The 14,268-nt window shown below is 43.9% G+C and overlaps 1 long non-coding RNA gene across 1 annotated transcript in view; it reads right to left on the bottom strand.

The window, feature by feature from the left end:
* LOC116411680 overlaps nt 1–1,990 on the bottom strand; it is a 42,444-nt gene extending 40,454 nt beyond the window's left edge. The window contains exon 1 of the long non-coding RNA XR_004223276.1: nt 1,909–1,990. This is a non-coding gene — a long non-coding RNA (uncharacterized LOC116411680). The remainder of the gene's footprint in view (nt 1–1,908) is intronic.
* Nucleotides 1,991–14,268: the final 12,278 nt, after the last annotated feature.

Below are 14,268 nucleotides of genomic sequence, written 5' to 3' on the forward strand. Positions count from 1 at the left end.
TCACATGGCTCACTACAACTTGTGTATTATAATAAATAATGTAGCCCCTGCTGTAACTATGAGGATTAGAAGACACCTCTGAGTTCCATGTCCTGTATAAAAGTACTCGGCCGTCAGTCTTATGTTTTTATATGGTCATGAAACTAATCTGTGACTTATAATATCCCTATATTTTACAACAGGGGGTAAATTATTCACTATATCCTAGTTATGGGATATTCATATCTCCTTTGTATTAAATAGATATAAGGATATTGGTGCAAAAAAACCATACGTCAATGAGTTCTAAGGAAGTTCTATTCTTCACAAAGCAAAAAAGCAAATCACATTATTTGGAAGCACGGTACTTAAATATGAAATATGATTTTACCTGGATCTATATAATGATCAGTGAAACCACAGACATTTAAAGTTTCTGAATCATATAATAATTATTTGGCTATTAAGAAGTTCAGGTTTTGTTTCTGTAAAAAAAGTGTTTCTTTCTTTTAAAATAAATTAAATATAAAGCCAGAGCTAAGATATATCATCTGCTCTTAGCATATTGCATTATATTTATGGCACCACAAATGTATGCAGTGTTCTACAAGGCGTTAACACAAACAGGGGTTCAGTTATTATACGTTTATTTAAGGGCCAGTAACGCATCTGACCCCTTTTTATCTATTCTACACAGCTGTTATCTGTTATATTCTATTATTTTCAGTTTTTCAGCTTGAATATCTGCCTCCAGGGCTAAACAGGAGCTTATTTATATAAACTAGAGTAGTGATTCTGAATCAAATATTTGAAAGGGAAAGTAAGCTCAGCACCATCTCAGAGAACATATACCTATAATAGAAAACATATGGTATTCTTCAAAGTGCACAGTGCAGCATTTGTAACAATTGATTAATAACAATAAAACCACTAAAATTAAATATATAATAGATATATAAAGAACCTTCTAAACAATTCATAACTCTTTCTTATCTTTTTTATAGCCAGTAGACTTAAGATCCACGTAAATGTGTATTGATATACGTAACATAGGAATAACATAGGAATAATACATCCTTCAAAATGAAAATAATTGTGCATCAAAGTCATTGCTAATAGTGTACACAAAACTCAGTTCTGTGCTTCTAAAGGTTGCCATGCACGGGCAGATTTAAGCTGCTGATTCGGCCTGATCAATCAGATCTTGATCAGGCAGGTTTGATTTTTTGTCGGATCGAACGGGTGCCTATACTCACCACTCTAATTCGATCTTTGGCCCCTGGGCCAAACGACGAATTAGCCCGATATCGCCCACCCGTAGGTGGTGATATCGGGGAAAGATCCACTTGCTTGGCGACCTTTCCAAGCGAGCGGATCTTATGGTGTATGGCCTTTAAAGTTTAAACAGTACAGACCATGAGTATACATGCCTAAAAGAAAAGAGGCGAGCAATTATTAACGGAAAAAAACATCAAACTGCGCAATCGGATTTCAGTTCAGTAAATCTTAAATCTTCTGGATCTGTATGAGGATAGAAAGAGTCCAGGAATTGGTTGCCTGGATATAAACCTCGATGCTTTCACTTGTGGCTTTCTCCTGATGAGACAAACTTTTCTGCATCCCCACACAAGGAAAAGACTTTCATGCCTGGATTATGTTTATTATATGTCCTTGCAGACTCTATGGAAACGTAACAACCATAGGACAAGTATAAGGTTTGTTTTTACTACCAGGAAGAGTGTTACACATTATCTGATTAAGAAACACAATCACCCTTTTTTGAGATGCATGATAAACTGACTCAAATGGGTTTTGAGTGGGAAAACAATAGCTCCATGATGGCTTAATAAAATGTATTCTCTTGCTTACTTTACTTGTGATATGTGTTCTTCTGACATATTTAGATGATTCTCCATGCTGATTACTTACTATGCTATGGGAAACACTGAGAAGGTGTGGATAATCCATATGGCTTGTGATGTTGTCTATTTCTTCTTCGTCCCTTCCATGTCAGTACGCATGGGCAGTATTGCCCCCACAGCTAGGAGGTAGGACCTATATACCAAAGCCAATCAAAATTAGCCCTTACCTATAAGACCATGTGACTTCCTCCTCACCACTGTTATTTTTTGTCCTACTGAACAGGAGGTAGGATCTCCCTCCTCACCATTTTGTGATTTCACAGTTTGATTTTTCTTTTGTTTTTGTCATTTTATTTATTTATTTTATTTTTTACCTCTGTGTATACATAGAGGGATGATTCCCAGGTAATGGAGAAGATTTTACCTGATGCCCCAATAAGTAAAGTAATCAAACTTTCACCTATTGGGAAGAAATGCAGGTGTGGGCATACCCATGGTCCTAGCCTTGTGCTAAAATAGCCCCCTGCTCTATTCCCATGTATGCACAGTATGCAAACAGCTGCTTAGTGGGAAAGTATACAGGCGTGGGTATTTCCACATTCCTGCCTGTGATCAATTGAGTCTCCTTTTTCCTATGGTGTTTTGAGCCTTTGAAGGCATTTCGGACTAAAGGGCCATGGGTATGGATATGGGCTAGTGATAACTAAGCCTGAATCTGGTGAGTATGAATCTTCAGTCTCCACTGTGTGTTTGAAATGCTCAGTGCACTGAGAAGCCTGCATACTAACGAGCTAATTATGTCCCTCAGCTGAAGGCTGTCTGGGTTCCTGTGGGAGTTGCCATGCTGCTGACTACTCACTGCTATCTGGTAAGGCTCCTTTAGGGCACTTTGCTATTGATATCTTTAGTGTTTTTACTGTAAGCCTGAGTCCTCTGTGCAGACACAGCAGGTATGGGTGCAGGTATGCGTGCAGGTATGTGTGCTCATTTACACCAGGTGCTTCCAAGACTGTTCTAGGAGTTGCACTGCTGTAGCAGTATGGTATCTCCTTTTCTTACGGGGAGTCTGCACCTTATAACCAGCCTTTCTCCACGGTTCTGACTGGAGTTTGCATTTTGCCTACAAGCCAATTTTATCCTGTAAGGTGTTTGTGTGCTTCTAGGCCTCCTTGCTATTGCTGTTTCATATTGTTAGCCTTTCTTGGTGAGTCGAGTCTGCCATGCAAACTCTGCAGGTATTGGGGCTCATTATTACACTGGGTACATCCAGACTGGCTGGGAGTTGCACTGCTGTAGCAGTATGGTATCTCCTTTTCTCGCAGGGAGTCTGAACCTTATAACCAACCTTTCTCCACGGTTCTGACTGGAGTTTGCATTTTGCCTACAAGCCAATTTTATCCTGTAAGGTGTTTGTGTGCTTCTAGGCCTCCTTGCTATTGCTGTTTCATATTGTTAGCTTTTCTTTGTGAGTCTACCATGCGGACTCTGCAGGTATGGGAGCTCATTATTACACCAGGTGTGCCCAGACTGGCTGGGAGTTGCACTGCTGTAGCAGTATGGTATCTCCTTTTCTCACAGGGAGTCTGCACCTTTTAACCAGTCTTTCTCCAGGGTTCTGACTGGAGTTTGCCTTTACCTACAAGCCAGTGTTATCTTGTTAGGTGCTTGTATGCTTCTTGGGCTCCTTGTTATTGCTATTTCATATATGTAGAATTCCTTGTGAGTCAAATCTCCTGTGCAGACACAGCAGGTATAGCAGCTCTTATTTCATCAGGGGTTTCCTGGTTTAACCCTTTAAGTGCCAAGGGACGTAGATTCTACGTCCCAGGTACCAAGGGACCAAAGTGCCATGGGACGTAGAATCTACGTCCAATGGCACTGTCGGGTTTACAAGCGCTGCGCTCGCTTTTAAAGCAGCGCAGCGCTTGTAAACCCCTCAGATCCCCCTAGGCAACGAGCAAACATACACATACTCACCGATCCGGGTCCCCGAGCCGCACCGATCGGTCGCTCCAGCCAATGACAGCAGTGGACACGCGTTGATGACGTGTCCACTGCTGTCCCTTTAAATAGCGCCGCCTACTGTCGGCTCCCTCACTCCTGCTGCGCACTTCGGACGAGATGGAGCTCCCCTGCTGCCTTCCTGCTGGATTGATCGCCCCTGATCGCCCCTGATCGTCTGCCTGCCTTGGGTAAGCTGAACTACAACTCTCTACCACTGTTTATTTTGCTTATTTCTATCTCAACTGTCTAAAAAATTTTTTTTTTTTTTTTTTTGCATTTTTTCTTCTATCTTTGTCATTATTACACTTTTGTACACATACACACTGATTTACAACTTTCCCAAGCACACACAGACACTTACACACACACTTACACTTACACTTTTTTTTTTTTTTTTTTTTTTTTTTTCTTTCTTTCTTTTCTTTTCTTTCTGTCTTTGCTTTCTTTGGCAGTCTTTTTTTTTACTAAAACTTTATTTCTGATCTTGCTCTATAATTATCTGATTTATTTGGTTGCATTTTAGTGTTTTTTGGCATTTTCATAATTGATTTCTGTTTTTGAATTATTCTATTGCACTGTAACTTTTTGTATTGCTATTGGGTGCTGAATTTGCAGTGACGTTGGTGGATCCAGGGCTCTGACCACCGATTTCATTGCAATTATTGTTCTTCTGTTGGTTTAGGTGGTTTTATTGGATTTTACGGTGTTTTATCTTTGCATTGTTCTTTATTGTGTGTTTAGTGCCCCCAAAAAGGTTGCTTTTGCAGTGACATTGGTGGATCCAGGGCTCTTACCGATTTCATTGCAACTATTGTTCTTTGATTGCTTTTAGTGGTTTTATTCCATTTGATTTCAGTTGTTCTAGAAAGGTCCAGAGGTGCTAAGATTGTTCTGGTAGTTTCTATTGCCAAGGGTTAGGCTGATGCCACACGAGGCGTAGGGCTGATTTTTTCAGCAAGTGGAAAAACGCTTGCCGAAAATTCAGCCCTACGCCTGCTACTTGTTCCTGCACCCGAATGAATGGGATACGCTCGGGTGCAGGCACGTGTAGCCGATATACGCATGAAAACGCGAGACTTTGCATTCTCACGCGTTTTCATGCGTATATCGGCTACATGTGCCTGCACCCGAGCGTATCCCATTCATTCGGGTGCAGGCAAAAAAAAAGGGGTGCATAGAGTGCAGCCCCAATATTATGCATTTTCAGGTTTGGCGGCCATGTACTTATGTGCAACCAGACATAGGTATCGTTTTATTCAGGGGAACTTGCAGATTGATGGTTAGTAAGTTTTTGGTAGTTGCCATGGAGATTTTGGGGAGAAATCTAGGTTTTTTATCTGGTTTTTCCTTGATTTCTGACCAAAATCTAGGTTTGTATCTGGTTTTTCCTTGATTTCTGACCAAAGCGCTGACTTCTGCAAGGGACTGCGGCCACAATTTTCCATGTAGAAGAGAAGAGTGGCGTCTCTGAATAGCTGAAGGTGTGCACTTTTCGTAAATATATAGATTGTGGGGGTTATCTCACAGGTAGGGGGGGTTAACAGTGAAAAACTGCAGGTAGTGCACATAGAGCGCAGCCCCCAAAATTTCAACTGAAATTGCCCTTATGCATTGCCCCTGTTTGGGGGCATTTGGTGGCCACGTCTTTATGTGCACCCATACATATGGGGTATCGTTTTATTCAGGGGAACTTGCAAATTGAGGTTTAGTAAGTTTTTGGTAGTTGCCATGGAGATTTTGGGGAGAAATCTAGGTTTTTTATCTGGTTTTTCCTTGATTTCTGACCAAAGCGCTAACTTCTGCAAGGGACTGCGGCCACAATTTTCCATGTAGAAAGAGGAGAGTGGCGTCTCTGAATAGCTGAAGGTGTGCACTTTTCAGAAATATATAGTTTGCGGGGGTTATTTCACAGGTATGGGGGTGTTTAGACTAAATAACTGCAGATAGAGCACAGCCCCCCCTTATGCATTGCCCCTGTTTGGGGGCATTTGGTGGCCACGTCTTTATGTGCACCCATACATATGGGGTATCGTTTTATTCAGGGGAACTTGCAGATTGATGGTTAGTAAGTTTTTGGTAGTTGCCATGGAGATTTTGGGGAGAAATCTAGGTTTGTATCTAGTTTTTCCTTGATTTCTGACCAAAGCGCTGACTTCTGCAAGGGACTGCGGCCACAATTTTCCATGTAGAAAGAGAAGAGTGGTGTCTCTGAATAGCTGAAGGTTTGCACTTTTCGTAAATATATAGATTGTGGGGGTTATCTCACAGGTAGGGGGGGTTAACACTGAAAAACTGCAGGTAGTGCACATAGAGCGCAGCCCCCAAAATTTCAACTGAAATTGCCCTTATGCATTGCCCCTGTTTTGGGGCATTTGGTGGCCACGTCTTTATGTGCACCCATACATATGGGGTATCGTTTTATTCAGGGGAACTTGCAGATTGATGGTTAGTAAGTTTTTGGTAGTTGCCATGGAGATTTTGGGGAGAAATCTAGGTTTTTTATCTGGTTTTTCCTTGATTTCTGACCAAAATCTAGTGTTGTATCTGGTTTTTCCTTGATTTCTGACCAAAGCGCTGACTTCTGCAAGGGACTGCGGCCACAATTTTCCATGTAGAAAGAGAAGAGTGGTGTCTCTGAATAGCTGAAGGTGTGCACTTTTCGTAAATATATAGATTGTGGGGGTATCTCACAGGTAGGGGGGGTTATCACTGAAAAACTGCAGGTAGTGCACATAGAGCGCAGCCCCCAAAATTTCAACTGAAATTCCCCTTATGCATTGCCCCTGTTTTGGGGCATTTGGTGGCCACGTCTTTATGTGCACCCATACATATGGGGTATCGTTTTATTCAGGGGAACTTGCAGATTGATGGTTAGTAAGTTTTTGGTAGTTGCCATGGAGATTTTGGGAAGAAATCTAGGTTTGTATCTGGTTTTTCCTTGATTTCTGACCAAAGCGCTAACTTCTGCAAGGGACTGCGGCCACAATTTTCCATGTAGAAAGAGGAGAGTGGCGTCTCTGAATAGCTGAAGGTGTGCACTTTTCAGAAATATATAGTTTGCGGGGGTTATTTCACAGGTAGGGGGGGTTAACACTGAAAAACTGCAGGTAGTGCACATAGAGCGCAGCCCCCAAAATTTCAACTGAAATTGCCCTTATGCATTGCCCCTGTTTTGGGGCATTTGGTGGCCACGTCTTTATGTGCACCCATACATATGGGGTATCGTTTTATTCAGGGGAACTTGCAGATTGATGGTTAGTAAGTTTTTGGTAGTTGCCATGGAGATTTTGGGGAGAAATCTAGGTTTTTTATCTGGTTTTTCCTTGATTTCTGACCAAAGCGCTGACTTCTGCAAGGGACTGCGGCCACAATTTTCCATGTAGAAAGAGAAGAGTGGTGTCTCTGAATAGCTGAAGGTTTGCACTTTTCGTAAATATATAGATTGTGGGGGTTATCTCACAGGTAGGGGGGGTTAACACTGAAAAACTGCAGGTAGTGCACATAGAGCGCAGCCCCCAAAATTTCAACTGAAATTGCCCTTATGCATTGCCCCTGTTTTGGGGCATTTGGTGGCCACGTCTTTATGTGCACCCATACATATGGGGTATCGTTTTATTCAGGGGAACTTGCAGATTGATGGTTAGTAAGTTTTTGGTAGTTGCCATGGAGATTTTGGGGAGAAATCTAGGTTTTTTATCTGGTTTTTCCTTGATTTCTGACCAAAATCTAGTGTTGTATCTGGTTTTTCCTTGATTTCTGACCAAAGCGCTGACTTCTGCAAGGGACTGCGGCCACAATTTTCCATGTAGAAAGAGAAGAGTGGTGTCTCTGAATAGCTGAAGGTGTGCACTTTTCGTAAATATATAGATTGTGGGGGTATCTCACAGGTAGGGGGGGTTATCACTGAAAAACTGCAGGTAGTGCACATAGAGCGCAGCCCCCAAAATTTCAACTGAAATTCCCCTTATGCATTGCCCCTGTTTTGGGGCATTTGGTGGCCACGTCTTTATGTGCACCCATACATATGGGGTATCGTTTTATTCAGGGGAACTTGCAGATTGATGGTTAGTAAGTTTTTGGTAGTTGCCATGGAGATTTTGGGGAGAAATCTAGGTTTGTATCTGGTTTTTCCTTGATTTCTGACCAAAGCGCTAACTTCTGCAAGGGACTGCGGCCACAATTTTCCATGTAGAAAGAGAAGAGTGGTGTCTCTGAATAGCTGAAGGTGTGCACTTTTCAGAAATATATAGTTTGTGGGGGTTATTTCACAGGTAGGGGGGGTTAACACTGAAAAACTGCAGGAAGTGCACATAGAGCGCAGCCCCCACATTTTTAGCTGTAATTGCCCTTGTGCATTGCCCCTGCTTTGGAGTGTTTGGTGCCCATGTCTTTATGTGCACCCATACATATGGGGCATCATTTTATTCAGGAGAAGTTTGTCTTTCAAATATGCCTTTGTTAGAAAATTTTTATGAGATTTTTTTTTGTCAAATCCACATTTGATCATGCGTCCAAGTTTACGTTTTAGAAAAAAAAAAAAATGTCATAAAAAGTTCCAAATTTCACAATGCACTGACAAAAGGTATTTGGCTTTTGAGTGAAAACTACATTGCACCTAGAAACCTGAAGGTCTGTAGTTTCTAAAGATACCAAACATGAGGGGATATTTTAGATTTACATATAAGTTATGCTGCATTAACTGTTACAAGCGCTTTTCTGCTTTGTTCTGGTGTGATATTGTACTAAGTATTGCCTTAGTTTGGGGGTTACTTCTGGACAGGAACTGTGGGGTACCACCACATATTTGGTATCGTTGGAATTGGGAGTATCAGGGCTTTTACAAACAATAAAAAAAAGTGAGTAAAATTAACTTTTCTATGGAAAAAAACCTCAAAATATACAGAAATTTTTCATAATTTTATTTTTTTTTACATATTTCACCCAAAATACACATCATATCTCCAGAAAAGTTATAAAATTTGGTATGTATGTCGAAGCCCAATTAGTGACGAAAAAAACGATATATAATTTCCCTAGTTTCGTGGAGGTTTTCCTACCAAAAAACATTGTTAAAGTGAATGAGTACAAAATGCTTAAAAAACGTCTGGCACTGGGGGGAACCGAAATGACGAATTCGGCTGGCACTTAAAGGGTTAACTGGGGTTTCTGCTGTGGCAGTGGTGTACCTTTTCCTGCTTATTTTATTTCTGCAGGCCCTGGTTGGGTCTTTGGCTTAAAAGGCAGTTTTTTCCTACCAGGTATGAACAGAGTTGTAGTTCAACAACTCCTTTTTCTTTCTGGTGTGTTTACAGGTATATTTCTGTCTGCTAGCATGATAGGAGCCAACATTAGTAAATGTTTGATTGCTCTGTGACTGTCATTTTGCATGACTGCCGGCTTGTGCTATGACCTTTGCTTACGTGCCTGTTGGTCGCTGTCCTGGTTATGGCCTTTGGTCAGCGTGACCGCTGTTCTTGGTCCCTGTTAGCCAGTTTTTTGCTATGTCTCTGGCTTGCATGACTGATGTTCCTTGTTTTGGGCTTTGCCTTGTGTGCCTGTTGACCCTGGCCGTGATTATTGTTTTTGGTTTGCTTGGCCGTTGGTTCTGTCTATGGCCTTTGCCTCACTTGGCTGCAGTTCCTGCTTATGGCCTCCGGCTCATCTGTCTACTGCCTCTGACCCCTGGCATCAGACTTTCTGCTATAGCCTTGACTTGCTTGGCTGCTGGTCCTTTTCATGGACTTTGCCTTGTGTGTCTGTTGGCCCTGATTATGGTCTTTGGCTTGCTTGGCTGTTGGTTCTGTCTATGGCCTTTGCCTAACTTGGCTACAGTTTCTGCTTATGGCCTCGAGCTCATCTGTCTACTGCCTCTGACCCCTGGCATCAGACTTTCTGCTATAGCCTTGGCTTGCTTGGCTGCTGGTCCTTGTCATGGACTTTGCCTTGTGTGCCTGTTGGCCCAGATTACGGTCTTTGGCTTGCTTGGCTGTTGGGTCTGTTTATGGCTTTTGTTGCCCTTGGCTGTGGTTCCGGGTTATGGCCTTTGGCTTGCTTTGCTACTGCCTCTCACCCCTGGCAGCAGAATTTTTGCTATAGGCTTGCCTGCTGGTCCTTGTTTTGGACTCTGGCTTGCTTGCCTGCTGGTCCTTGTTGGCTTGAGTGACCACTGGTCCTTGGTTTGGCCGTTTTCTTTGCTTGGTTGCTGGCCCTGGTTCTGGCCTTGACTCACTTGGCTGCTTCTTCCATTCTGGCTTTTAGCTCACTTGGCCGCTGGTTCTGGTTTGCTTGGCCGTTTTTTCCCAGTTCTGTCCTTTGGCTTGCTCGGCAGTGGGATCTGATTTTGGCCTTTGGCTTGCTTGCCCATTGGTTCCAGTTTTGACCTTTGGCTCGCTTGGACATTAGTTTAGTCTTTGACTTGCTTGTCCATTGGTTCAGACCTTTGGCTCTGGTTTCAGCCTTTTGGCTCTGTTTTGGGCCTTAGTTTGCTTGGCCATTGGCTCCAGTTTTGACCTTTTGGCTCACTTACCCATTGGTTTTGGCCTTTGGTGTGACCGTTGGCCCGGTTCTGGTCTTTGGCTTGCTTGGCCATTGGCTCTGATTCTGGCCTTTGGCTTGCTTGGCTCTGGTTCTGGCCTTTGGCTTGCTTGGCCACTTGGCTCTGGTTCTGGCCTTTGGCTTGCTTGGCCGCTTGGCTCTGGCCTTTGGCTTGCTTGGCTCTGGCCTTTGGCTTGCTTGGCTCTGGCCTTTGGCTTGCTTGGCTCTGGCCTTTGGCTTGCTTGGCTCTGGCCTTTGGCTTGCTTGGCTCTGGCCTCTGGCTTGCTTGGCTCTGGCCTTTGGCTTGCTTGGCCTTTGGTTCTGGTTCTGGCCTTTTGGCTCAGGTTTTGACCTTTGGCTTGATTGGCCTTTTGGCTCTGTTTTTGGCCTTCAGCTTGCTTGGCCATTGGCTCCAGTTTTGGCTTGCTTGCCCATTGGTTTTGGCCTTTGGCTTGCTTGGATGGTGGCTCTGTTTCTGGCCTTTGGCTTGCTTGGCCGTTGGCTCTAGTTCTGGCCTTTGGCTTGCTTGGCGTTTGACCAGTTTTGGCCTTTGGTCCTGGTTTGTGGCTCATTTGACCCCGGTTTTAGCCTTGGTTTGCTTGCCAACTTGCCCTGTTTTCTGTCCTTTGGCTCCCAGGGAGACTGGCCCTGGTTAGGAGCTTAGGCTCATAGGATGCTGGCAATTGTTTATGAGGCTGCCAGTTTTGGTGTGCTCCTTGGTGCAGGTGGCTGCTGGCCTTGGCTTAGTCCTTGGCGTATATGGTTGCCAGTCATGCTGTGGTCCTTGGTGCAGGCATGTGGTTGGCTGCCTTTGATATGGTCTTTGGTTCATGTCATGGTGTGCCTTGGCGCTTGTGGCTGTCTACCTTAGCTGCTTTCTTGGCATGTGTGGGTGCTTGTTTTTCACCGTGTATTCCACTCCTTACTAGCAGTGGCTAGTTTAGGGAGCGGTTTCTTTGCAGTTACAGTATCTGAACAGTCCATCAGTGGTTGCAGAGTCATGTATTGCAAGCACAGCGCTAGTTTTTGCTATTGCTTGTGTGTTAGCTGTCTTTCACTCTGGGCTCTTGCATGCAGGGAAGGCAGCTGGCGTGTTCTCCAGTGCTTTGCTTGACATGTCCACCACTGCTTTCTGGCAGGGTGTTGGTTTGTCCGCTGGTTGTTTAGCATGCATAGTATATGGCGCTTCTGACTTTCATGCAGGGTGGCTAGATGGTACATTGAGTATGGGCTGGCTGTGCACCAGTCGTTCCATGCATGTTTTCCAGTTGATTCCAGTCATGTTATACTGGTTAGCTGATCTTCCATCTGCAGGTTGTGTACAGTTCCTAAACCTGGCCCTAACATTGCTGGTTAGGTAACCTCTCAAGGTTGGTAGCTACAGTGAGTGGTAGGAAGTTGGGTTTCAGCCTGTCATGCTCTGTTACAGGCTGGAGTCCCTAGCTTGTTTGTGCCATAGGGGGGCTTGATGGCTAGTGTGCCCTTTCACTGTTCCTTGCTTCAGATCTGTGCTTGGATTATCTTTGGCTGATCTCTGGGGGTTGTTGAGTTTGACGGCTGTCAACACCAATTTAAGCTGATACCGGTGTGCTTTGGAGCTAGATGCTTGTGCGCCACAATTATTTTTCTAGGGCCCCAGGTTAGTGCTAAGGATTGGGGGCATAGAGGCAGCTCTAGTGGATAATGCATCAGAGTTGTGGTTAACTGGTTGGTTGCTGCGGGGCTGGTAACACCAGTGAACTGCCCAGTGTCAGAGTTATGATTGTGACCATTTTCTTCTTGTTGGCAGAGGATCCTCCCGAGCCGGGCTTGGATGTTTATGGCAACCGTAGTGTGGAAATCCCTCTGGTCCCTGAGAGGATTCTTGTAATGGTCCGTTTTTTCTTGTGATGCTTGATTTGTTTTTAGCATCTGTTGATATTATTGTTCCCACCCCTTATATTTTAGGGGCATGGCTTGGTAGATCCCATGTGTACTGACATGGAAGGGACGAAGAAGAAAATGAGAATTTCACTTACCTCTTATCGTAAATTCCATTTCTTCTAGTCCCGACATGTCAGTACGGGGTTTCCCATCCCAATTATTTGCTTCTTGTATTGCTTGGCAAATGTATAACAGTGGTGAGGAGGAAGTCACATGGTCTTATAGGTAAGGGCTAATTTTGATTGGCTTTGGTATATAGGTCCTACCTCCTAGCTGTGGGGGCAATACTGCCCATGCGTACTGACATGTCGGGACTAGAAGAAATGGAATTTACGATAAGAGGTAAGTGAAATTCTCATTATCTGCTACACTAATTTGCTTGTTACCCTTGTAAACTCTAAGGGCTCTGGCACACGGGGAGATTAGTCGCCCGCGACAAATCTCCTGTGTCTCGGGCGACTAATCTCCCCAAAATGCCATCCCACTGGCGAAAATGTAAATCGCCGGTGGGATGGTAAATGCGGCAGCGCAGCGTATGCCATCCCACCGGCGATTTACATTTTTGCCGGTGGGATGGCAATCCGGGGAGATTAGTCACCCGCGAACAGGGAGTTTCATCTCCCCGTGTGGATCTTCTCCCGATATGCTTACATAAGGTGCCCAGGGGATGGAAACACGTTGATATATATACTGTATATGTAAAGAAAAATTATTAAGGCACAAAACATTAGGGGGCAGATTTACTAAAACACAAATTTATCTTGTTTTATTTTTTTTGGAACCACAAATAAACTCTACGAATGTCAGACATTTAGCAAAAAAATCTGAAGTAAAAAAGCATGTGCGAAAAGCACAACTTTTTCAACTTGTTGCGCGATAACGGCAACTTTTTTGAATTGCTGCAGAAAAGCTGGAAAACTCAAAAAGGTTGAAAATTTTTACAGGGTAGGGAAGGGACATCTGCCGTTGGCTTCTACGTGATCTTGACAGGTTTTAGGTGAAAAGTTTTTGGATTCAGAATTGCAGAAAAAAAACGCATAATAAATCTCAAAAAAGTTGCACCTTTTCCAGGGTTTGCAACTTTATCAGCATCAAAACCTCGACCCGAAAAAGTTGCGGGTTAATAAATGCCCCCCTAACTGTTATGTTGTTGTTACTGTACTAAACCATTTACAACCATAATGAGGATCACTCTAGCTATTTACTTACATAGATCCATGGCCTGTGCTCACTCAGGATTCCCAGGCACGTGCTTTGCTGTAAAGAAAACAGTTATTGTGATGCATCAATCTTTAATAGTGCAACACTCATTTAATGCAAATGCTGGATATAATGGTCCCACCCAAACCAAACTTTATTCAAGTGCACCTTTTCCCACCCCATCCCAGTGTCCATAGTGGTAAGCCTAGTCACTGGAGGGAAAACAGGATAAGGCAAAAAAGTCTAACTCATGTGAGTAGATCTCTGGTGATGGACTGCAGCTCTACTATGTTGTAGCTTCTGTGGACAACTCTCGCTCTCCTTCCTCCCATCTGGGTGCCAGGTCGGCGAAGGACCAATCACTGTCCTTTCCTGTCCTCCTTTTGCAATGTGGGGGCAGAAGCAGTTAGATATTTAGACTGGCCGTGCCCAGAAACCTTCGTTGGCCTGGAAGTTTTTCTTCCTGCACATCTGGTAGGGACTGAGCTCCCTGCGCAGTCAGCTTGGAGAGGGAACTTGTTAACTCCGGGGATGAGGAGGTAGAGCCAGTGGTGGTGGAGAGCCTTCTTACTGTATAAGATCTCTTTACAGGAGCAGGGTCCTCCTTGATCTTTGTCACATCAGGTTCAGTAGGCACTGAGGAAAGCAATGGGCTTACTGGGGCCTTGCTGGTGGCTCATCAGATATGTAGTTCCTGGGCCCACTACCGCAAGGTAGGGCCCTTCCCAGCATCGGTGGTGGCATAGTGGAAAAGTGGCATTAACAT

This window comes from Xenopus tropicalis, chromosome 6, assembly GCF_000004195.4.
Source record: "Xenopus tropicalis strain Nigerian chromosome 6, UCB_Xtro_10.0, whole genome shotgun sequence".
NCBI lineage: Eukaryota > Metazoa > Chordata > Amphibia > Anura > Pipidae > Xenopus > Xenopus tropicalis.